This window comes from Myotis yumanensis, unplaced genomic scaffold, assembly GCF_028538775.1.
Source record: "Myotis yumanensis isolate MYYU_CA2020_CCGP unplaced genomic scaffold, mMyoYum1.0.hap1 SCAF_9, whole genome shotgun sequence".
Classification (NCBI taxonomy): Eukaryota; Metazoa; Chordata; class Mammalia; order Chiroptera; family Vespertilionidae; genus Myotis; species Myotis yumanensis.
The window spans coordinates 12,638,350-12,663,669 of NW_027223760.1; the positions used below are offsets into that span (position 1 = coordinate 12,638,350).

Sequence of the window (25,320 nt, forward strand, 5' to 3'; positions counted from 1 at the left end):
AGATTCATTCTTCCCAAAACAGACTATGGAGTGCTAGGGAGTTAGCTCTAACTGCTGAATTTTTAGAAATGTTTCCACTTCCTGACTCTGAGAAATGACCACTAAAGATGTAATCCTTTGGCCGTGCAGTCAAGCGCTGGTCCGCGCGGGGTCATCCCGGCGTGGGTCCCCTCAGCGCTCCCAGCACCCGCCTACTCCCACCCCAGCCCCACCCCCGCTGCAGAGCAGAGCCGTACAGAAGTCGGGTGACACACACCGACAAGGTAACCCTGGGTTATAAATTAGGTGAAAGTCATGACAGGCAGAGTGAGGTGAGGCGGGCGGGTGGTGACTGGAGTGACTGGAGGGCTTACTGGACGTGTGGGAGGGAAGGGTCTCCAAGAAGATGACATCTGAGAGGCACCAGCCACGGAGCGCAGGACAGGCGTAGTGCCCAGCCAAGTGCAAAGGTGCTCAGTGGGGGAGTGCCCGGGGCAGTAGAGGAGCCGAAGGCGCTTCTCATAGCTGGAGAACTGAAATGTTCAATGGGGTGAGGTGCAGAGTGGAGCGGACCAGGTACAATAGGAAGCCAGCAGCCAGATTATGAAAGGCGCATAGACACTTGGATAAAGTCTGCAGTGATATGCATTGAAAGGTTTTTAGAAGGTGACCTGATACATTGTGATAGATGTTATAACAAGACCACTGGGTAAAGGGGGAATATCTATCTGCCTTGACTTACTTGGGAGATAAAACTGTCAGAACCAATTGTGGGAAGCCTTGGTTTCTGTTCTAAACCTCTTTCCCTCCAACGCTGGGGCTGTTTGGAGCAAAGGAAGCAAAGCAGTTTCTAAATGAGAAAACCAGCAGCTGCAGGACTCCAGGGCAAGGCCAGGCATTCCCAGGTTTCCTGGGCCTTGAGTCACTGGCAGTGCAGCAGGCAGCGCACAGGAATGTGTCCAGGCCAATGGTCTGGCAGGGGGGTGGGCAGCAGGCAGGCAAGGACAATGCAGCACTGGACCCTCAGTGCAGGCCCCTTAGGGTCCCCAGCTGTTACCCTACAAGGGGGGGGGGGGGGGGGAGACAGACCCTTTTTGTACTTCCAGGCTCCACCCTGACCCCCAAGTAAAATGATCCTTGGGAGGCTCAAGGGCTGCCTAGGGGCTTCTGAAGAGGATGTGGGAGAAAAAAATACAACTTTCATTCCTATTGATTTGTATTTTACTCTGGACTTTTAATTTATTGTGGGTTTTTTTTTTTTTCAAATAAGCAGCACATTCAAATGCTTTAAAAATGTAAAGATACAAGGATCTTGAAGAGATATTGGTACCCCCATATTCATAGCAACATTCTTCACAATAGCAAAAAGGTAGAAGCAAAGGTAACAAGGGAGGACAGAATAAACAAAATATGGTATATACACTGGAATATTATTCAGTGCTCCCACTTGCTACAATATGAACTTGGAGGACACTATGCTATGTGAAGAAAGTCAAAGACAAAACGGCAAATACCGTATGATCCCATTTGTATAAGGTGTCAGAGTGGTCGAATTCACAGGACTAGAAAGGAGAGTGGTGGTTGCCAGGGGCTGGAGAGCAGGCATGGGTAGAGTTTCCGTTTTGCAAGATGAAAATGTTCTGGGGATGGATGGTGGTGATCATTGCACAACACTGTGAATGTACTTAATGTCACAGACGTGTACACTAAAAGATTTTTAAGATGGGCCGGGTCAGTGTAGGCTCAGTGGTTGAAAGTCTATGAATCAGGAGGTCTCAGTTCAATGCCCAGTGAAGGCACATGCGTGGGTTGTGGGCTCAATCCCCACTAGGGTGTGTGCAGGAGGCAGCTGATCACTGATTCTCTCTTCACTGATGTTTCTATCTCTCCCTCTCCATTCCTCTCTGAAATCAACAAAAAATACAGTTTTTAAAAGGGTTAAGATGGTCACTATTATAGTATGGGCATTTTACCACAATTTTTAAATAAGAAAAATCCAAAGAGTACAGAAGTCACTCTTCCACTTCTGTCCAACAGCCATCCAATTTCTTCACCCAAAACACCTAACATCACCAGTCTTTGTGTGTCTTTCCAGAGTCTATGTATATACACGCAAATCCATAAGAAGATATAGACAGGTTCATATGAGGAGGAATTAACGCCTAATACACTGTGATACAGGGGTTCAGTGAGACAGACTTGAGACCCTTTGAGCTCTTATATTAACGAATGATGCCCTTATAATGATTGGGGACTTGACTCCATGCTCTAAGTCTTGCTCCGTATAATATCAGCCACGCTAACATCCTATAGATTTTTGTGGGCATAAAATTCCTTGAACCCAGCATGTAAAGAGGACACATGTGTCAATATAGTGTGGGTTATTTGGGGGAAGAGGGACTTCCAATCAAAATAACAGAGCCCTGGCCAGAGTGGCTCTGGGGCTTGTATGTTCTCCTGTACTCAAAAAGTTGTATGTTGGATTCCTGGTCAGGGCAAACGCCTGGGTTGCAGGCTCAATACGAGGCTGGGGCCATGCAATCAATGTATTGCTCTCATGTTGATGTTTCTTTCTCCCTCTTCTTTCCCTTATCTCTCTCACATTTTTCACATATCTTTTAAGCAATTTAAAAGAACAAAGCAGAATTTACTCAATCCCTATGTTTCCATAGAAGGGGATTAGGCCAGACTTAGTTGGACCATGTGTCGCATGGCTACAGGTCCTGTGGAGAGGGAGCCTGCATGGAATGCATCACACTTATAGGGAAGGTGAGGCAGGGACATCTATACCACCACCATGAAATCTGTTGGATGAAAAAAAATTATCTCATCAGAACAGGGGGCTCTTTTTCCATTACGTGCTGGTACCTGCTGAGCTAGCGATCTGGTGAGCTACTGAAAGGGGATGGGAAATGGAGTCTCCAGGACGATCCCATTTGTTTCTCCTCACCTCCTGGATTCCCCACACCTCACTGATCCCCATTCCCAGGCTGTGCCTTAAACACACTATGTATTTTCTGGGTCACTGGTCAACCCAGAGAAAAACACTTTCTTTCATTCTCAGTAAGGAACTTTGGGAGGTAACTTAGGCAGGCATCAAGAGAACAACATCAGCAAACTAATTAACCACGTAGAAACTGGAGGCCCTTGCACTCTGCCTAGAACCCCACCTAACCACTTCAGATAAGAATTCCAAATTGTCCCTATTCATTTACCCTTTATTCATATTGAAAATCTCATCCTCATTAGACAATCCTTGTTGTATAGCTTCTGTGCCATGTTTTGCTTATATGGGGCGTTGAGAGGTCTAAATGTATCCCTTAGCCAAGGCGGCCACTTTCTCCAGCATAAGCCCTCCTAGAAAAAGACACATAAATATGAAATCTGCATTTCTCCTGCTTTCTCCTGCCACAAAACATGCTGGGCTGTTTCCCATTCCCACTGCTCTACTGGGGGACGCTGTGCTATTGTCCTGTGTGTGGTTGGTACCATTCTGCATCTCATATTGTTAAGCCAGCAGCATTTATCTGTGGTCATTTAGGTCAATTATTAAATCTTGTTCACTCAGAATTTCTTTTACTTACACAGGCATTTAAATCTCATGACTTAATGTGATTTCGTAATGACTCTCCTCTCTTTGCAAGAGTGGAGGAACCATTATCACTTGGTGTCATGCAGCCAAGGATCTGTGTTGGATACAGAAGGAAGTTGGATAGTTACTGCTCACACATTTTTCTTTACCCTGTATCTTCAGCAATTCCCTGGTAGCTATCCAACAGGTTAGAGGAGTTTCTGTTGTGGTTTGTTTTTCAAAAGACTTTTGATTCTTTATTATTTTTATTGATTTCAGAGAGAAGAAGGGAAAGAAACATGCTCCCCTACTACCCTGACATGTGCCCTGACCAGTATTCCAACCATGGACTCCTGGTAAACGATACAACATTGAATCAACTGAGCCACACCAGCTGGGCTGGGAGTTTAATTTTAAAAAAATACCAAAACCTACTGAGAATTTTACACTAGCTTTTAAGGGTGAAGATCCTGCTACACCAGGACAGGGCACACATTTGTGTATGATCTTAAAAGCTTGGGGGGCAAATAGGCTCAGGGACCCAAATATTCTGACAACCCCAAGATCTGTTGAGAGGGGTGAAAGTGAATGATCCTGTACAGATAGGTTAAATATGTTATAAATAACTGGTGAGCCAGGGGGACAGAGCACCTGAGTAGCCTATACCCCTGGGGGAGGAGGTGTCTGCCAGTTCTCAGGGACTGAGTGTCTTGGGGAAACAAGGGAGAGAAGACCTCTTCACCTGGTTGGACCACACTGCTGCTTGAGGAAGTAATGTCTTCCCCAGGGATTCCAGCTTCAGCCCTGTTTGTCTTGCCTATGGCCCTTGTTATTTGCATATAAATACTTGACTATTTACACTATAATTCCTTACCTCAAGGCTAGAGTTAGCTATGAATTGATACATTTCAAATACATGCTTTATTAACTATACTAATAAAAGCCTAGGTCAAGGGTGGGCAGCCTTTTTGTGAGTGCATGCCCAAACCAGCAAAATCTCTGACTCAAAATTCTTCTGCGTGCCAACCCTAATTTTTTGAGAACATGTTAGGCCTACTTGATATCTCTTAAGGTGTACATATGTGAAGAAACTTGAAGAGACCTGACCGATTTGGCTCAGTGGCTAGAACGATGGCCTGTGGACCGAAGGGTCCCGGGTTCGATTCCGGTCAAGGGCATGTGCCTTGGTTGCAGGCACATCCCCAGTGGGGGGTGTGCAGGAGGCAGCTGATCAAGGTTTCTCACTCATCGATGTTTCTAACTCTCTATCCCTCTCCCTTCCTCCCTGTAAAAAATCAATATATTTTAATAAAAAGAAATTTGAAGAAATAATAAAATTCATTTGAGCGACAAAAACACAGTATATGATGATGAAAAATACATTTATTTTTTAATGTATACATGTACACTGCTAGTCCAACAGAAAACTTTATGACTCCATTTGATATTATCAGTGGGACTTTTGCTGCTGCATCACTGATGACAGAGAAATTACATCAGGTTTATATTTTGTGACCTTCAGAGATATGCACGAGCTACTACTTTCATCCGTCAGGCTACTCCTATTAGGAGACTTAACAAAATTCATCACTGAGAAGAAAGATTCACAAGTGTATGTGGATGAAACCAAAACACTAGTCGGATCTAGGAAGGAAGAGACAGTTAAGGCAGAGGCATAGAAATTGCTCTCCCCCTCTCTTGTCAATCCATGTCTATGGTCTTTACGATAACTTGTTATGTAAAGTTATTTATTTATCTAAGATGTACCCACACTGAATTTATCTGAAAAGTAAAAAAGTCGATATTAAGAAAAAAAATTGTAAATGGAAGCTTATAACAGAGGGTCTCAGGTGCCAGCAAAAGTTACTCATTATTATAACTCATTATAACTATTCATTATTTCCTCATTTTAGATAAGAACTCTAAGTGTTCCCAATTACTTACGTTTTTAGGAACAATTCCTCCTCCTGAGACTTCCACTCCCCCTTCTTGCGTTTCTTGCTGCCAAACATATGGTTCAGCCAAACATGGCATCCGTGTCAGGGGTTGCCCACCCCTGGCCTAGGTGGTCCTCACGACCTTGCATGCGACATCATCACAAGATGGCCACCACAAGATGGCCACATGCACCACGCAGGCGGTGCCCAGTGGCCGCTCCATGTGGTGAGGCCTAGGGGTCCCATTGCTCCACATGGTGCGGAAGAGGCCAGTATGGGCATCTCCGCCACCTCAAGTAAAGTAGGCGGATCCCAGTGGAGGAGGCGGGTCGCTATAGCAGAGGGCAGCTGGGGGCGATTGGGCCGGCAGGGGAGGGCAGCTGGGGGCGATCAGGCTGTCAGGGCAGCAGTTAGACATCAATTGGGCTGGCAGGGGAGCGGTTAGGGTGCGATCAGGCGGGCAGGCAGAAGCGGTTAGAGGCAATCAGGCAGGCAGGCAGGTGAGTGGTTAGGAGCCGGTGGTCCCGGATTGTGAGAGGTATGTCCGACATCCCCCGAGGTGTCCCAGATTGGAGAGGATGCATGCCAGGCTGAGGGACAACCCCTCCCCTCCCCCCACACACACACACGAATTTCATGCACTGAGCCACTAGTGCTTTATTAATATGCCTGAGGATGGGGTTCACTCTGGAGATTCATTCAGGAATTTATTAGAGTCTAGCAGCTCACTCATAAGAAATGAGGAAGTGTAGCTATTTTTGATAGAGGATGCCCTCTCTGACTCAATGGTCAGCTCAGTGCTGGTGTTCTGTCGGCCTTGTAATGCTTTGATGACAGTTCCTTCTAATAGGAGTTCTTCATCTGTCAAAAAAGAAGAAATCACATCTGATATTGAAAGACTCACGGGACACCTATTTGTCAGTCCAGAGCCTACATCCCAGTCCAATATATAGGGACTCAGCAAATATTTGAGTGCCATTTGGAGAGGAGAAAAATAAACCCCAACTTACATCTATGATTGTTGACACAACAAAAGGAGAAACTGTCTCTTTTTTTAAAGTGGTTACTTAGAACATTCCCTAGCATGACATATGGTGACTATATTTAGGACTATACCATTGGGCCCCAAGGGCCAACAGCCAGTTACTGGAGGAAAGCCAGGGCTGGAAGACCCACTCAGTTAGACACTCTGCAGATCTACTGTGAACTCACATTCACGCACCCATCCTGTCCTGCTTCAGATGCAGAGGGGGCCTGAGCCTTCCTCTCTCCACTCTTCAGGATGCTTGTGTTCTTGCTACCATCACAGATGACCACGATTAACACCCACGGCTAACACGTCCTCATCTGGACCCACCCTTCTGCACTAACTCACCTATTCCTCACTTGGGCCCTGCCTTCACATATGCCAGCCCCATAACAGATGGCTCTATACAGAAAAACCAATATGTCTACCCTCACTCTGTGCTTAAGATTTAGGCAGGTACTCGGGATGTACATTAAGAGACTTGCCAGGTTGTGTACCACTGTAGAATCTTCTAAATATATAAAAGCCTAAGCAACCATCGCAACTGAACAGGCGACCAAACAGCCTGTGTGAGGCAACTAGGCTGGCAGGGGGATTAGTGAGGGGCAACCAAATGATCGAGCAGCAGGCTGCATGCGGTGACCAGGCCCACAGGGAGTTAGTGAGGGGTGACCAAACAACCAAGCAGCATGGTGCATGGGGCAACGAGACCCACGGTGGTGGGGGGGGGGGGCAGTTGTGGGCAACCAGGCCGGAACGGGGGGGTGGTGGGGGGCAGTAAGTGGTGACCAGGCCAGCACAGCGGCAGTTAGGGGCGACCAGGCTGGCAGGGGAAGAGCAGTTGGGGGCAACTAGGCTGGCAGGAGGGGCAGTTGTGGGTGACTTGGCCAGCAGGGGGGGCAGTTAGGGCTGATCAGGCAGGCAGGCAGGCAGGCAGATGAGGAGTTAGGAGCCAGTGGTCCCATATTGTGAGTCAGACATCCTCCAAGTGGTCCCGGATTGGAGAGGGTGCAGGCTGGGCTGAGGGGATCCCTCATGTGCAAATTTCATGCACTGAACCTCTAGTGTTCAATAGATCTATGAAATAATTTTTGGGGTCCTAAAATACAGAACGGGAGAAACAACTTTTGTCAGTTGCCTACTTTGCTATCATTTCATGTAATTTCTTATATTTTCAGCTGTACTTAGGGAACCATCTAAAGATTCTGACTGTGTGAAGGTCAAGTGTACCATTGAGCAGCTGGGTTTATTTTCCAGAAGAATTGAAAGTGTTGCTGGTGATGATAAGGGTCAGAGAAGGGGGTAATGTTCGGGGAAAGAGGAGCATGGATGGTCTTGTGGAAAGTCCAAAACTGGGAGCTGGAGACCTGGGCTCTAGGTGACAGCTCTTAGCCCTTTCTGATCTTGTTTTTACTCACCTTAAAAGCAGATTAAAATGCCTATTCTGCCCACTGTTGGGGCAGAAGGGAGTAATATAATTGGTCAAAACATTGTTTTGAAAAGTAAGCAACACTGACTCTATATCAGTAGCACAGATCACTGATAGAAACTTGTATTTACGCTATCTGGGCATGAAAACACATTTGGGAAGGTATCAAGTAGCTGCCAATAAACCTAACGTGTAGAAAAATACTTAAAAGCACACGACTGTTTGGTGGATAGAACACCTTGTGCTTCAGAGCAAGTTCAGAGTTGCACAGTCTAAAAAGAAAGAGCCCTCCCATGCCATAGAAGGGATGGGTAGCAGCTTCTGGTGATGGATCCAAAAACTCTCAGGTTCCAAATAAAACTTACATAAAACAGCATCATTTGTACTCTTTTCATAAACTTGCAAAACAAAATAAAAATGTATCTTTATCTGTCTACACTGCAAAGGGCAATTGAAACCTAATGCATACAAAAGAGTTTACAAACTGTGACACACTAATGAACAAGTTCTCATTTGGAAGCAAAGCACCCGGCAGAGAGCACAACACACAGGATGTGCCCATTAATAGAAATACCCTTCCCTTCATCAGACTCTTAGCAAGGAGTAGTTCTTAATATTTTAGAGTTGAACTCTGAATAAATGAATAGAAATAATACAGTTACTTTATTTGCTTAAAATGTATCGTCATTGATTACAAATAAAGAAATTATACTAATAAAAGGGTAATATGCTAATCAGACCGGACATCTTCCAGAAAAAGCCAGGGTGGCAGGGAATGAGGCAAAGGCAGTTAGGAGTAATCAGGCCAGCAGGGAAGGGCAGTTAGGGGCGATCAGGACGGCAGGTAGAATGGGTAGGAGCAATGGGGCAGGCAGGCCCTTGATCAGTTAGGAGCCAGTGGTCCCAGATTGCAAGAGGGATGTCCTGGATTGGAGAGGGTGCACGCCAAGCTGAGGGACTCCCTGCCCGTGCACAATTTTGTGCACAGGGCCTCTAGTGAAAACATAAAATAAAATAAAAAAGTCTATCATCGGGCATTTCAGACTCATCACAAGGTGTGTTGGTCACACATTCAGTCTCACAATGCAGTTTCACTGTCTTGGCAAGACCTCAATATGATTTTTAAATTGGCAGAGGCAGCAGGCCAAATGGTTAGGTAAGATACTATAAATGGAAACATACAGAATTATATTAGTGACAAAGGAGTTACTTGGAAAATAGTTTTTTTTAAGGTTAAACAGACACCTACTGTATGACCCAGCCATTCCACTTTCAGGTATTTACCAAGAGAAATAGAAGTATATTTCCATAAACAGACTTGTACATAAATATTCATAATAGCTTTTTTTGTAAGTCAAAAATTGGAACAACTCAAATAGCCATCAGTGTTGAAATATACTGATATATCCATTATTAATGGAATACTATTCAGCAATAAACATGAATTATTGATATGCAAAACAACATGGACTAATCCTGCATAATAAAAGGCTAATATGCAAAACAACTGAATGAGGAAATGACTGGTCACTATGATGCACACTGACCACCAGAGGGTAGACACTAAACACAGGAACTGGCCCCTGGTGGTCAGTTCGCTGGCACAGGGGGAGCGCCTCTCAGCCAGAAGCTGGGCTCATGGCTGGTGAGTGCAATGGTGGTGGCTGCAGCCTCATCTGCATCCAAAGCAGTGCTAAGGATGTCTGAGTGCTGGCTTAGGCCCGCTTCCTACAGGGAGCCATCAGTTGGGCTTCCCCCGAGAGCTGGGCTGAGAGACCCCACTCCAGTGCACACATTTCGTGCATGAGGCCTCTAGTCTTAAAGTAATCATCTGAGTAAAGGAAGCCAGTAAGAGAGAGTAGATGTAGGTGTGCTGTTCTGTTGTGTTGTGTTTGTTTTTGTTGTGTGTGAGTGTCACTCAATGTGCCCTGTCATTTCCCCTCAGTCGGGGGAGTGGAGGTTGGGGTTCGGGTTTGGGAGAGCTCGGGTGAGGGCAGAGGAGGCGGGCAGGAGCCCGCAGCCATGGACTGGGTGGGTAGCTGTAGGCGCTGTGCCTCCTGAAGCCGCTTTCCCTGCAGCCACTGGCTGTGCCGTCCTCTTCCTTGGCGTCCTCGGAATCCAGGGCCTCCTCTGCTTCCCGGCTTCGTCGTCCTCTTCTCCTTCGTGGTCAAGGTACACCACACAGCATTGGGTCTGAGCCAGGGAGCCCCTTATGGCCCCAGGCGCTGGGGGTCGGGTCGGGTCTGGAGAGGTGGGGGAGGAGCTGGCGGCTGCTACCTGGGGTTACTGCTGCCCCCGCCGCTCCCCCGCCCCGAATCATGTAGGCTCCCACCTCAGCCACCTGGTCCTGCAGGGGAAGCGCCGCCAGGGGAGCGGAAGTGCCACCAGGGGAGCGGAACCCTAGATGGGTCCTCACGTGGGTGGGGGCGGGGCCAGCGCTGCCTGGGTGGACTGGCACGTGGGAGGGGGCGGGGCCAGCGCTGCCTGGGTGGACTGGCAAGTGGGCGGGGGCGGGGCCAGCGCTGCCTGGGTGGACTGGCAGGTGGGAGGGGGCGGGGCCAGCGCTGCCTGGGTGGACTGGCACGTGGGAGGGGGCGGGGCCAGCGCTGCCTGGGTGTCCTGTCCCAGTGTCCATTCAAGTTGAAGCTGGCCGCCTGGTGCGGGCAGGAATGAGGCCCTAGGGAATTGCTGGGGCCTCACTCTGGACCGTCTTGAAGCCCTAAGTCCTATCCTCCAATTTTCTAGGTGACTGCTGGAACCCATGGTTGACAAGCAACAGGTACCACAGGCCTGGAGCAGCGTGGTCACCTGAGCTGCACCTCCCAGGAGCCTAGAACTGAATGAGCCTCACTGATGCACTAAAGCAGCGGTTCTCACACTGGGGCTTGAAGGACCCTTTCACAGGGGTCACCTAAGACCATCAGAAAACACATATGTAATTACATCTTGTTTTGTGATTAATCACTATGCAATGAAAATACATCCTGCATATCAGATATTTACATTATGATTCATAACCTTAGCAAAATTACAGTTAGGAAGTAGCAACGAAAATAATTTTATGATTGGGGGTCACCACAACATGAGGAACTGTATTAAAGGGTTTCGGCATTAGGAAGGTAGAGAATCACTGCTCTAGAGGGAAATGTGCATGCTGTCCAGACTGATGCCTCCCTGTTGCTGTTATGAGTATTTGCCTTTTAATATTAATTTGGAGACATACTATTTATTTATTTATACTAGAGGCCCAGTACATGAAAGTCGTGCATGGGTAGGCTGCCTAGCAGATGCTGGGGGGAAGGGGGAGAAGGGAAGAAGGCGGGGAGAGTTGCAGGGGGGCGGGGTGGGTGGGGAGGGCCTCCCTCCCCTGGCTGCCAGGTGGGACCTTCCTTCCTTCCATGCTGCCCCCTGGTTGTAGCGCACATCATACTGAGCCATCGAACTTACGGTCTCCCAGTCGAACTCCGGAGGAGACAGTTTGCATATTAGCCTGGAAAAACCCCATACAGTTTTATATATTTACATTCCATACCCTGCTAAATTTGCAGAAATGAAAGATTTTGCTACATAGCAACACAAGCAACTAAAGAATCTATGTTAGATACTTTTGTTTCTGAAGTCTCTAGGCTATTTCCCCAGAATGTGCTCCAGCTTTGTAGCAAATACCTTTTGTTACCAGTCAGGGCACATACCTAGGTTCAATCCCAAGTAGGAGGTGTGCAGGAGGCAGCCGATCAGGATTCTTTCTCACTGATGTTTCCTCTTCTCTCTCTCTCTCTCTCTTCCTCTCCACTCCTCTCTGAAATCAATAAAAATATATTTTTAAAAGGTTAAGATGGTAAATTTTAGGGTATGTGCATTTTACCACAATTTTCATGCATTGGGCCTCTAGTAAAAACATAAAAAGTACAGAAGTCACCCTTCCACTTCTGTCTTAACATCCATCCAATTCCTTCACCCAAAACACCTAACATCACCAGTCTTTGTGTATCTTTCCAGAATCAATGCCTATACAAGCAAATCCATACATACATGTAGACAGGTGCATATGAGGAGGAACTGAGGCCTAATACACTGTGATACAGGGGTTCAGTGAGACGGACTTCAGACTCTCTGAGCTCAAATATTAACCAATGATGCCCTTGTAATGGTTGGGGACTTGAGTCCAAGCTCCAAGTCTTCCTCTGTATAATATTAGCCCCACTAACTACCTATAGATGTTTGTGGGCACAAAATTCCTTGAACCCAGCATGTAAAGAAGACAAATGTGTCAATATACTGTTTTGTTGTTTTTTTGGGGGAAATAACCATCAGAATAACAACGGAGCCCAGGCTGGTGTAGCTCTGTGACTTGGGTGTCCTACCATGCACCTGAAGGTGGTTGGTTTGATTTCTGGTCAGAGGATATACCTGGGTTGCAAGCTTGATCCCCGGTAGTGGGCATGCGACCCATGTTCTCCTCTCACATCTATGTTTCTCTCTCTCTCCTTCTCCTTTCCCCTCTCTCTCAAATTAAAAAAAAGTATATTCATAGCAACATTCTTCACAATAGCAAAAAGGTAGAAGCAAAGGTAACAAGGGAGGACAGGATAAACAAAATATGCTATATACACTGGAATATTATTCAGTGCTCCCACTTGTTACAATATGAACTTGGAGGACACTATGCTATGTGAAGAAAGTCAACGACAAAAAGGCAAATACCGTAAGATCCCATTTGTATAAGGTGTCAGAGTGGTCGAATTCACAGGACTAGAAAGGAGAGTGGTGGTTGCCAGGGGCTGGAGAGCAGGCATCGGTAGAGTTTCAGTTTTGTAAGATGAAAATGTTCTGGGGATGGATGGTGGTGATCATTGCACAACACTGTGAATGTACCTAATGTCACAGACGTGTACACTAAAAGATTTTTAAGATGGGCTGGGTCAGTGTGGCTCAGTAGTTGAAAGTCAATCTATGAATCAGAAGGTTACAGTTCAATGTTCAGTCAGGACACATGCCTGGGTTGTGGGCTCAATCCCCACTAGGGGGTGTGCAGGAGGCAGCCAATCACTGATTCTCACTTCATTGATGTTTCTATCTCTCCCTCTCCATTCCTCTCTGAAATCAATAAAAATATAGTTTTTGAAAGGGTTAAGATGGTCACTATTATAGTATGGGCATTTTACCACAATTTTTAAATAAGAAAAATGCAAAGAGTACAGAAGTCACTCTTCCACTTCTGTCCAACAGCCAACCAATTTCTTCAGCAAAAACACCTAACATCACCAGTCTTTGTGTGTCTTTCCAAGTTTATGTATATACACGCAAATCCATATTAAAATATAGACAGGTTCATATGTGGAGAAATTAACGCCCAATACACTGTGATACAGGGGTTCAGTGAGACAGACTTGAGACCCTTTGAGCTTGTTCATATGTTAACAAATGATGCCCTTGTAATGGTTGCGAACTTGACTCCAGGCTCCAAGTCTTCCTGTGTATATCAGCCATGCTAACAACCTATAGATTATTGTGGGTATAAAATTCCTTGAAGCCAGCATGTAAAGAGGACACATGTGTCAATATAGTGTTTGGTTGTTTTGGGGGGACACTTCCAATCAGAATAACATAGCCCTGGCCAGAGTGGCTCTGAGGCTTGTATGTTCTCCTGTATACCCCAAAGTTGTCAGTTAGATTCATGGTCAGGGCACACGCCTGGGTTGCAGGCTCCATTCCCGAGAGAGGGCATGCAAGGGATGTTTTGGTCTCATATTGATGTTCCTCTCTCCTTCTTTCTGTTCTCTCTCACATTTAAAGAAAATATTTTCAAAAATTTAAAAGAATGTAACAGAATTTACTCAATCCCCAAGCTTCCATAGAAGGGGATTAGGCCAGACTTAGTAGGACCATGTGTCCCATGGCTACAGGTCCTGTGGAGAGGGAGCCTGCATGGAATGCATCACGCTTATAGGAAAGGTGAGGCAGGAACATCTATACCACCACCATGAAAGCTGTTGGATGAAAGAAATTATCTCATTGGAAAAGGGGACTATTTTTCCATTACTTGCTGGTACCTGCTGAGCTAGCGATCTGGTGAGCTACTGAAAGGGGACAGAAAATGAGTCTCCAGGACGATCCCATTTGTTGTTCCTCACCTCCTGGATTCCCCACACTCACTGATCCCCATTCCCAAGCTGTGCCTTAAACACACTATGTATTTGCTGGCTCACTGGACAACACAGAGAAAAACACTTGCTTTCATTCTCAGTAAGGAACTTTGGGAGGTCACTTGGGCAGGCACCAAGAGAACAGCATCCGCAAACCAAATAACCACATAGGAACTGGAGGCCCTTGCACTCTGCCTAGAACCCCAGCTAACCATTTCAGATAAGAACTCCAAATTGTCCCCATTTACCCTTTATTCTTATAGAAAATCTCATCCTCATTAGACAATCCTTGTCATGTAGCGTCTGTGCCATGTTTTGCTTGTATGTGGCATTGAGAGGTCTAAATGTATCCCTTAGCCAAGGCGGCTGCTTTCTCCAGAAAAAGCCCTCCTAGAAACAGACACATAAATATGAATTCTGCCTTTCCCTTGCTTTCTTCTGCCACAAAACATGCTGGCCTGTTTCCCAGCCCCACTGCTTTACTGGGGGACGCTGTGCTGTTGTCCTGTGTGTGGTTGGCACCATTCTGCATCTCATATTGCTAAGCCACCAGCAGTTATCTGTGGTCATTGAGGTCAATCTTGTTCACTCAGAATTTCTTTCACTCACTCAGGCATTTAACTCTCACTGACTTAATGTGATGTAGTAATGACTCTCCTCTCTTTGCAGGAGTAGAGGAACCAGGACATTCACTGGGAATCACGCGTCGAAGGATCTGTGTTGGACACAGAAGGAAGTAGGTAGGTTTGGTGCTGGGCTGAGCTGGAGGGAGCGGAGGAGCACACACATGAGCCACAGTGGGATTCACAGAGGCTGAGGCAGGATAGTGAATGGAGCAGTGGCCCCACCAGTATGTTTCCTGAAATAAAGTCCTGAGGAGGAAAGAATTGGTCAGTTACTGCTCACACATTCTTCTTTATCTCCAGAAACTCCTTGATAGCTGTCCAACAGTTAGGAAGGGTTTTTTGTTGTGGTTTGTTTTTCAAAAGACTTTTGATTCTTTATTATTTTTATTGATTTCAGAAAGAGGAAGGGAAAGAAACATGCTCCCCTACTACCCTGACATGTGCCCTGAGCAGTAATTCAACATGGACCTCCTGGTAGGTGAGACGACATTGAATCAACTGAGCAACACAGGCCGGGCTGGGAGTTTTTTAATTAAAAAAAAATACCAAAAACCTACTGTGAATTTTACACTAGCTTTTAAGAGTGAAGAACCTGCTATTCCAGGACAGGGCACACATTTATGCATGATCTTAAAGGCTTGTGTGTGGGGGATGGGGGGAGGGGGTGGAAATTGGCTCAGGGACCCAAATATTCTGAGAACCCCAAGGCCTGTTGAGAGGGGAGAAAGTGAATGATCCTCTATGGATAGGAGGTCAAATGTATTATAAATAACTGGTGAGCTAGGGGGACAGAGCACCAGAATAACCTATACCAAGGGTGGGCTCCTTTTTGTGAGTGGGTGCCACAACCAGCAAAATCTCTGACTCAGAATTCTTCTGCGTGCCAACCTAATTTTTTGAGAACATGTTACACCTACTTGATATCTCTTAAGGTGTACATATGTGAAGAACCTTGAAGAAATCATAAAATTCATTTGAGCGACAAAAACACAGTATATGATGATGAAAAATACATTTATTTTTTAATGTATACATGTGCACTGATAGTCCGACAGAAAACTTTATTACTTCGTTTGATATTTTCAGTGGGACTTTTGCTGCTGCATCATAGATGACAGAGATTTTACATCAGGTTTATGTTTCGTGACCTTCAGAAATATGCACAAGCTACTACTTTCATCCATCAGGCTACTCCTATTATGAGACTTAACAAAATTCATCACTGAGCACAAAGATTCACAAGTGCATGGGGATGAAAACATGGAGAGTAATGCTGTTGCAGTTTTTTAAACAGAAAAAATTTTCTGCAATGGCATTTCAAGTCCTCAATAGATCGTTTTCAACACTATTGACATTGCTCTTCCCCTCTCTCGTCAATCCATGTCTATGGTCTTTAAGATAACTTTTTATGTAAAATTATTTAACTAAGATGCACCTACACTGAACTTACCTGAAAAATAAAAAAGTCGATATTAAGAAAAAAATTGTAAATGGAAGTGTTAGGTCAGAGAGAGCCCAGGATCAGATACATGAAGACATGTGATGAGACAATGGGCTTCCCTGGGAATTTCTCACATGTCAGCGTGCCAGACAGATACTGGCTTCTCCCTGACGGCCCCCACACAGATACTGACTCCTTCCTGAATACCTTGCTGACCCCCTGCAGCTGAAACTTCCTCAGCTAGATACCTCAGCTCATGTCCCCGCCCCTCACCCAACCGCAGTATAAAAAAGCGCCCCCCCCCTCCCTGTTGGCGTGAATCCACGTGCCCTGTCTTTGGAGTACGTGGGTCTCCCGGGGATGCAGAAATAAACCTTTCCTTCTCTTTTCTTTTCTGATTCACTCGAATCTTTATTTCTTATGCTGCCTCCTGAGCCACCTAACCTAACATTTGGTGCCTTGAAACCTGGGTGGTGTGAGCACCTCATTTGGCCGTCCCTCTGCAGCTTGGGGTGCCTGCCTCTTCCTCCTTGTAGCTCTGGACCCATCAGGACCTCATCTCTTCAGTTCAGCAACTTTTCCCAGTTTGGCAACATCAGCGCTGAGTCCCATTCCACCCCTGTGCCGGTCCCAGGTGGCCACCTGCCCGCCAGCATCTCTGTCCATAAAACGCGGCAGAGTCAGAGATTGCCTCTTTCCGGACCCTTCCAGGAAGGCTCCTCCGGACCAGGGAAGTAGTGGAGACGTCCCTACATTTCCTGGCCCAATCGTCCTTCCGTAGCGTGGGTTAAACTGCTGGGACCCCAGGCTTTGGCCCCTCTACAGGCCACGGGATCAAGCACAGGGGGAATCCAAATTCCAAACCTGACTGAGCACACCTCTAGGGTGCCGGCTCACCGATCTGGCTAAACACTATGCCTGCCCCGGAACTGCGTCCTATTTCTGTAATGTAGCATGGCCTCAGTCTGAAAACGGGACCTTGACTTTACCATCCGCACCGATCTCAGGAATTTCTGCCAGCGAACTGGGAAATGTGCCCAAGTCTCTCTCTCTCAGTCCCTCTCTCCACCCAGTCTGTGTCCCCATCTCTTCTCCCCACAGTTCCTTCTGCGGTCTCTCCTCGCCTGGTCCTTCCTCCTCCCTCTGGGCTGTCCCTGCACTGCCCAGTGGCCTTGCGTGCCTCCGAGCCCGCGGTGTCTGTGGTGCGTGGGGGGGTGGGTTCATGTGCTGTGTGTGTGTGGTGGCGACAGCACTGCCATCTCTCAGCGTCCTCCCACCCCACCCCCCCACCCCCACACTGGAGACCACCCGGAACATCCCCTGGCAAAAGCCGCCTGTTCTCCCACCAGCTTCTGTGCCCCTGTCCATCCACACTCTCCCCTCCTCCCTGCCAGACCCTCCTCCAGCCTCGCCTTCTCTGCAGCCTCCTGGCCCCGCCTCCCTTCTTCCACCCGCCCCCACGGAAGCCAAAAACTCAAAAGGCCTGGACAACGAGGACAACAACCCCACGCTCCTGCACGCTACCGCTGTGTGCACTGCGCCCTCGTCCTCAGGCTACACACACACACACACACACACACACACACACACACACACACACTTCTGTAGGCTCCACCTTCCTTCTATCTCTCCTCCCCTTTGCCCCGCCCCTGGGAGGTTGTGACTTTTAACTACAATTGAGATGCAGCTGGTGTCTTTCTCTGCCAACCCCACTGCGTTCATCAAAGAATTCCGGTAACTCTCCCACGCCCACCCAGGCCACCTCTCCCGCTCTCTCCCCTCCCCTTACGGGCCTGCCTAGTAACCTGGACCCCATGCAGTACCCTCTGTAAATTCTAATTGCCCGCCTTCCTCTGTGCGCTCCACCGAATCTCTTCCCTCATGACTGCCAACACTTTAATTCACAGGTGGCCGGCCAGTTCCCTTTGCGAGAGGTTGCAGCTGGGCTCTCTGCAGACCCTCTTAACCAGCAGCTTCCTTCTCCCCTATCCCTGAAAGCCCAAATCCTGAGAACGTTAGCTCCAAAACAGCCTCTTCCCTCATACCCCGGTCCGAGATCAAGTGAAAAATGGCCTTGAAGGTTCTTAATGCCCGTGAGGAGCAGGCACAGTCAGAATGGCAGGCCTGCCTTTCACAGAAGGTAGATCTGCAGACACGCCTTGGTTTTGGCCCTGAGGTCAACGGCAGCCACGCATGGCCCTAAGGGGGCTGTGCGCAGTGGGGTGCAACAAAAGGAACGCCACCGGAGAATGCTTCAAATGCAGAGATGAAGGCCACTGGACAATGCAGTGCCCCCAGCCCCAGGCTCCAACCAAGCCCTGCCCAGCGTGTGGTCAAAGCTGCCGCTTGAAAAGTGACTTCCCCTGGAAAGGTGGCAGGCCCTCTGCACCCCAGTGTGGAGGGGCCACCCTTCCAGGTCATGACCCACCGCTGGCCATGCTGGGACTGGCTGAAGACTGAAGATGCCCAGCCCCGATGGCCCCCACCACCATCGCCGAGCCCAGGGCTGCACTGAAAGCAACAGGTCACCTTCCTGGTCGACATGGGGGCTACCTTCTCTGTCCTGCCCTCCTTTTTAGGGCCCCTTTATCCTTCCAAGATCTCGGTCATGGGTATTGATGGCAAATCCACCTGCCCGCTGGCCACCAGACCCCTTCCCTGCCTCCTTGATGATAGCATGCCCCGTGCCCCTTTTAGGACGAGATATTCTCACCATCCTAGTGGCCACTCTGCCCTTCAGACTCCCTGCTCCTGTCCCCCTTTACAGGGATGCCGACCATCCACTGCCACGAGGCCCCTTATGGGGCCCTGTTGTCCCAGACCTCAGTCTCGCCTACCTCAGTGGCCTACCTCAGTCTCGCTGTGAACACCTGATCTCCTTATCTCCTCCACGACTGTCCCCTTTCCTTAACTGAGAACTACTCTGACCTCAGCGCCTTCTCGCCCCATCCCGCTCCACCCTTCCCAAAGGAAAAAATGCAGCAGTTTTATAATCCAAGCTGCTAGAGGCCTGGAAACAGGCTGCACGACCTGCTCCCTCCCTCCCCGCCTTTTCTCCAACCTCCAGATCCCTGGCTTCCACTGCTCTGTCCCTTTCTCTTTTCCCTTGGATAACAGCACATTCTAACATTTCCTCTCACTTTCACTGCAATACCTACCTCTCTCAGGTTCACCAAATGCCTCCCACCATCCCTGAAGAAGATTCGGCGACACCATCCAGGACCTGATGGATGACCCATCATTCCTCACAGGCTCTTACCTGGCAAGGGACCCTCCAATTTTGCTCAGGTTTTTTATATTTTCAGGTGAAACGGACATGGTATGATGAGGGAATCATCAATTCTACTGTCTGGGATGGGAAATCCTCTAGTGTCACTCTCTATTTATGAACCCTGGACCTACTCCTATGCCCACCCTCAATCACACAACTTTCCATGTACTCTCCAACATCAATCCCTCCTCTTCTACATCCTGCTGGATTTGTCTGTCACTGGCTCGAACCCTCATCATAGCCATTCAACTCCAATGAATTGGACCATCTAACTAAACTCTCTCTAGAAATTCACAGCTCCTGGCCAGACCTCCTGCCCATGGCCCTGACCAAACTCTGCTACACCAAGGAGCCCCGCCTTCTTAAGTCCTTTTGAGCTCCTATATGGGAGACCCTTCTTGCTCAACCACCGTCTCCTTACTGATCCCCCTCCCCTGGGAACCTACATCCACAAGCCTTGGAGCCTAGGTGGACGGGACCTCACATCGTGATCCTTACAACACCCACCGCAGCCAAGCTGCTCGGTGACCCATCGTGGCACCACCTCTCCAGGCTCAAGAGGACTCCGGTGCAGCATGACTTCTGTAAATGTGAGGTGTTGGGACCCACTAAAGTCCGCCTCAGCCACCCACCCCCTCCTCCTTCTCCTCCTGGCCCTGAGCAACCTACACCAACCCCTACCTGCTTATGTGTGGAGGTTCAAGGTCCATGAAACTTACCACCAGAATGGCAAACAAGTCACCCAGCAGGTAGGATCTCAGGATTGCCCCCTGGTCAGATGCCAGACAGGGATCAGGGTGACATCCGGTCAATATACAATGGTGGCTGACCCTATGCCTGTTTTGCTTATGACCAAGAGGACCCAGACAGGTGTAATCAAGATGTTGACACCTATGGGGGTTGCCGCTGGAGAGACTGTGTTGTCAATGATGCCTACAGGGGTGGCTCCTTTATCGGGGAGAAGGGGGCCTTCCACATCATAATCCGAGATCCCTGAGACCAGCAATGGGTTACAGGTGTTGTGGGAAAGCTATACTTAAGTAGTTGGAGCTCAACCCCTTCAGGGACCATTTACATCTCCTGGGAATATGACCTGGCCCAAGAGGCCCAAGTCCAGGTCTCCAACAGCATCCTACAGGCCGAACAGTCCCTTAAAGGGAAGCTGCCTGACTCCCCCCAAGTAGAAGTCCTGTCTTCTTGGCTCCGACTTATTCAACACACCCTACTATTCCTCAATGAGACCCACACCCTGCCCAATGTCTCGCACTGCTTTCTATGCACCTCTCTCCGAAGGTCTTTGCTGGCTGCCATCCCACTCACGACTTCTCCAAGAACCCAAGGGAAAGGTGAATGTCAGCCTCCTGTGGCTGGCATTCCCCTTTGGGAACCTGAAACTCCAGAGCCCACCCTGCCCCCAAGGATATGCTACCAGACCAGTAATCCAGTAATCGGAGGGCGAGTCACTTGGAACTGCACCCAGAACTATATCCCATCCAGTTTCACCAAGGCCAGCCTGGGTACCTTCTTTTGGTACAACGGCATCTTAAGCAACTGCATAAACTCCTCTGACCCCAGTCCTTGTTTCGTGGTCATGGTAGTTCCCCAACTAACCTTGTATGGAGAGTCGGAGCTCGCCTGGCTGCTCCCTCCATCCAGCCCCCGGGCCTGCTAGGCCGCCTTCCTCCCTGTCACTGGAGTATAGCTACCTCCATAGGCCTTGCCGGGGAGGGGGGGCGGGAGAGTCCTCAGGATTAGTCTGGTCATGGCTCAGGACTTTAATGACAAGCTCCAGTTAGCCCTGGAGTCCACTACTGCTTCTTTAGCATCCCTACTGCGACACATAACATCAGTAGTCCAAGTAGCCCTACAGAACCAGAGCGCCTTAGACCTTCTGAGTGCAGAAAGAGGAGGAACCTGCATATTCCTTCAAGAAGAATGCTGCTGCTACATCAACGAGACTGGAGTAGTGGAGTAAAATGTAAAGACCCTGACTAAGCTGAGTGAAGAACTACATGCAGGACACTTCCAGGACAACTCTCCTTTCAGCTGGTTCCAAAGCCCCTTAGCTACCTGGGTCCTACCCAGGGTAGGGCCCCTGATTCTCATCTGTGTCTTTTTTCTCCTAGCCCTCTGCCTCCTCAAGTTCATCTGCTCCCGGATTTCGGAGATGTCACGGGTGACTGTAAACCAGCTCCTGCTTCATCCCTACACTCGGCTCCCCTCTGACCTGCCTCTACCTGACCCTGGCCTTTAAACAACCCCCACACCCCCATGTCCCTGGTCAACTGGAAGTAGCCAGAATGAGTCGGCATCCCCTATCACCAAAAGGCCAGGATGTTAGGTCAGAGAGAGCCCAGGATCAGACACATGCAGTCATGTGATGACACAATGGACTTCCCCTGGAATTTCTCACAGATCAGCATGCCAGACACAGATACTGGCTTCTCCCTGACGGCCCCCACACAGATACTGACTCCTTCCTGAATACCTTGCTGACCCTCTGCAGCTGAAACTTCCTCAGCTAAATACCTCAGCTCAGGTCCCCGCCCCTCACCCAACCACAGTATAAAAAAAGCGCGCCCCCCCCCCACCCCCGGTTGTGTGAATCCACGTGCCCTGTCTTTGGAGTACGTGGGTCTCCCGGGGATGCAGATATAAACCTTTTCTTTTCTGATTCACTCGACTCTTTATTTCTTACGCCGCCTCCTGAGCCACCTAACCTAACAGGAAGATTATAAGAGAGGGTTTCACGTGCCAGCAAAAGTTACTGGCGTGCTCTGTTTGGCACTCGAGCCAGGGGTTGCCCACCACTGCCCTATACCCCTGGGAGAGGAGGTGTCTGCCAGTTCTCAGGGACTGAGTGTATTGGGGAAATAAGGGAGAGAAGACCTCTTCACCTCCTTGGACCACACTGCTGCTTGAGGAAGTATTGGCTTCCCCAGGGATTCCAGCTTCAGCCCTGCTTTTCTTGCCTATGGCCCTTCTTATTTGCATATATACTTGACTATTTACACTTTCATTCCTTACATCAAGGCTAGAGGTAGCTATGAACTGACACATTTGCAAAACATGTTTAATTAGGCAGAAGATGGCCTTGCTCTGTGAAGGCATCAGGCGCTAGTTTCTCCACCTGTGTCAGAAGCAGACTCGGACATGTCCATCCTTAAGGAATCAGCAAATTTACTCCACTCCCTGGAGTAAGAAGAAGACAAAGGTCAAGGCTTTGACTCTTGAAAGATACAATTAAACTATTCATTATTTCCTCGTTTCAGATAAGAATTCTAAGTGTTCCCAATTATTTACGTTTTCAAGAACGGTTCCTGCTCCTGTGCCTTCTGCTCCCCCTTCTTGTTTGTCTTCTTGCCAAATACATGCTTCAGCTTAAACGACCGCCTGCTCCAAAATCCATGTTGCTAGAAAACAGATGGGGAGACATGAACTCTACGTTTCCCCTGCTTTGTCTTGACACAGTACTTTGTCCTCCTCAAATTTACCTCTATATCAATGTCAGACGAAGATGTCAATCTGGAGAAAAAGCTGCTTGGAGGAAAATACATACCAACAGTTAGTGATTCATGCCATTCTCCATGTCTCTCACACATACAGTTCTGGTCTTATTCGGACTAATTGGGTACTTGGGTCTATATTCCTGAGCAAAATCACCACACACCTGGGACCTGGAAAATGATTCCTTGCATGCTGGGCTTCCAATTCTCTGTGACAGTTTAAAATGGCCCTGCAATGTCTCTGGGGGACCTATGTATGTAGCTTCGCATAGGATATAGGCAGGATTTTCAGTGTGTTACTGCATTTTTAAGCATGTGCAGTGTGGACAAAAGGGATCACACCTAACCAGACAAGCTCAGGGGAGGTCTGCATGGCAGTCTTGCAGACTCAGAGACCTAAAGTAACCACAAAGGATGGTCTGAAAATTCAATATTTAACTACACACAGGTTATACTGGGTTCTCATGTCCTAGGCCAGTATTTTCCCTGACAAAGATCAACTTAGATCTTTACTGAGCCCATTTGTCTTCTTGCCTCTAAGATAACATATCTGTGAAATGTCTGGGTAACTTGTAAATTCCTCTTTTTTTTGGACCCTTCAGGGTGCAACAAATAGCACCAAGACATTCCCTCATTGTTATGTTATCAAGTTAATCGTCAACTGTTAATTATGTTGAACTGTCCTGTATCCATCTATGTAAAAGCAGCACATGTCCATCATTTCACTTTTCTCCTATCCCAGAGGTTTTCCTGCTTTGCTTTATCCCACCTCCTTAATCTATCACCAATGGAGTTCATGTAATCCACCTACATCCCTTTCCTTTGATTGCAATGTATAAATACAGATGTAACCCACCATTCTTTGGAGCATTACCTCAATTCCTAGAGGTTCTACTTCCCAGCATATGTTGACAGTTTGGCTCAAATAAACTCAAAAAAATTCTTTACAATGGTTTTTTTACGTTAACAGCAGCAAAAATTCAGCACTCTTTGGGGTCACCAACCTGCACCCAATCCTGCACCCAGCCCCTCCATTGGAGCACGCCTACCAACTCCACCACTATAATGACAGAATGGCACACATTGCTCCTATAAGGTGACATCCTTCAGATGCTTGGTGGTTTTCAGATATGCATACCCTTGATGACCTGTGTAGTTTTCACCAGTGTCCTTAAAGTAAACACAAAGGTTTAAATCTCTTGACTTTCGTGATTTTGTGGGGTTTTCTGACTCAAGTGAATAATGGGCCATTTTCCGAGATCACCCCTGGCCGCTTACAGAAAGAGGAAGTTCCTCTCCTTAAAAAATTCTACTTTAAAAATCACCAGACCCATATTTACCTTGAGCTTCCCTTTTTCTTTAGCTTCCTCCGAAAAATCTATTTTGGAAGAAAACGTCATGATTATTCAGCACAATGACCTCTAAAGCTTTATTCCTTCTCTTTTAAGTGAGATGATTAATTTTCTGAGGACAGAAACTCTGTCTAGACCTTTGTCTCTCCCATAGTCCTAACTTAGGACCTTGCATGCAGCTGGCAATGCATTTTATTGGTTTTTTCAGATCACATTCAGCAGATAATTCCCGATAAAAACTCTTAGAAGTAGCAAAGAAAATGAAAGTGCCTACCAGAAACCTACACTGCAGGTTTGTTTTAGGTCAAGAACCAGAGTAGGATGCCTGTTATTACTGATACTATTCATCATTGTTGAGGAGGTCCTAATTAATTTAATAGGAAAAATGAAGTACTGGAAGGAAAGAGACAAAACATATTTGCACGTGAGATAATGCACAACCTAAAAAGCCCAAGAGCATAGATTAAAATTTTAGTCAGTAAGATGGCTAAATCAAGACATGCAAATCTCAACAGCTTTCCTACATACCACAAATAACTAATAAAAAAATGAAAGAGTCCATTTACAATATCAATAAAATGTATAATGGAATAAACTTAACAAAAAATGTGCGAGACCCATTAAAACTCTTCTGAAGGACTTTAGAAAGAATACACAAAGTGAGGTACCATGTTCCTAGAAGGTAGTAAAGATGCCAATTCTCCTTAAATTAACCTACAAATGCACTGTAATCCTATTCAAATTCCAAGATAATTTTTAAACATAAACTGACCAACTGACATTTGGTAGAGAAAATATGCAATGAAATGTATGAAAAAGATAAGAAAAGGAGGCGTTTAACTTCCAAAAAGGAGTTTAAAATGGAACTGGAATTATATAGTGACACAGGCCGTAGCCAGTTTGGCTCAGTGGATAGAACATTGGCCTGCAGACTGAAGCATCCTGGGTTCCATTCTGGTCAAGGGCACAGTCCCGGGTTGCAGTCTTGATCCCTAGCAGGGGATGTGCAAGAGGCAGATGATCAATTTTTCTCTC

General features: G+C 47.4%; 1 long non-coding RNA gene across 2 annotated transcripts; it reads left to right on the forward strand.

The window, feature by feature from the left end:
* The first annotated feature begins 9 nt into the window (after positions 1-9).
* Positions 10-22,101, forward strand: LOC139016764 (uncharacterized). 2 transcript variants are annotated; one of them, XR_011472714.1, is made up of 7 exons: positions 10-263; positions 3,830-3,906; positions 10,022-10,115; positions 10,689-10,878; positions 14,759-14,829; positions 15,113-15,189; positions 21,554-22,101. It is a non-coding gene; the product is annotated as an uncharacterized lncRNA (long non-coding RNA). The 2 variants fall into 2 exon arrangements; XR_011472713.1 differs by lacking the exons at positions 3,830-3,906; positions 10,022-10,115; positions 10,689-10,878.
* The last annotated feature ends 3,219 nt before the right edge of the window (positions 22,102-25,320 follow it).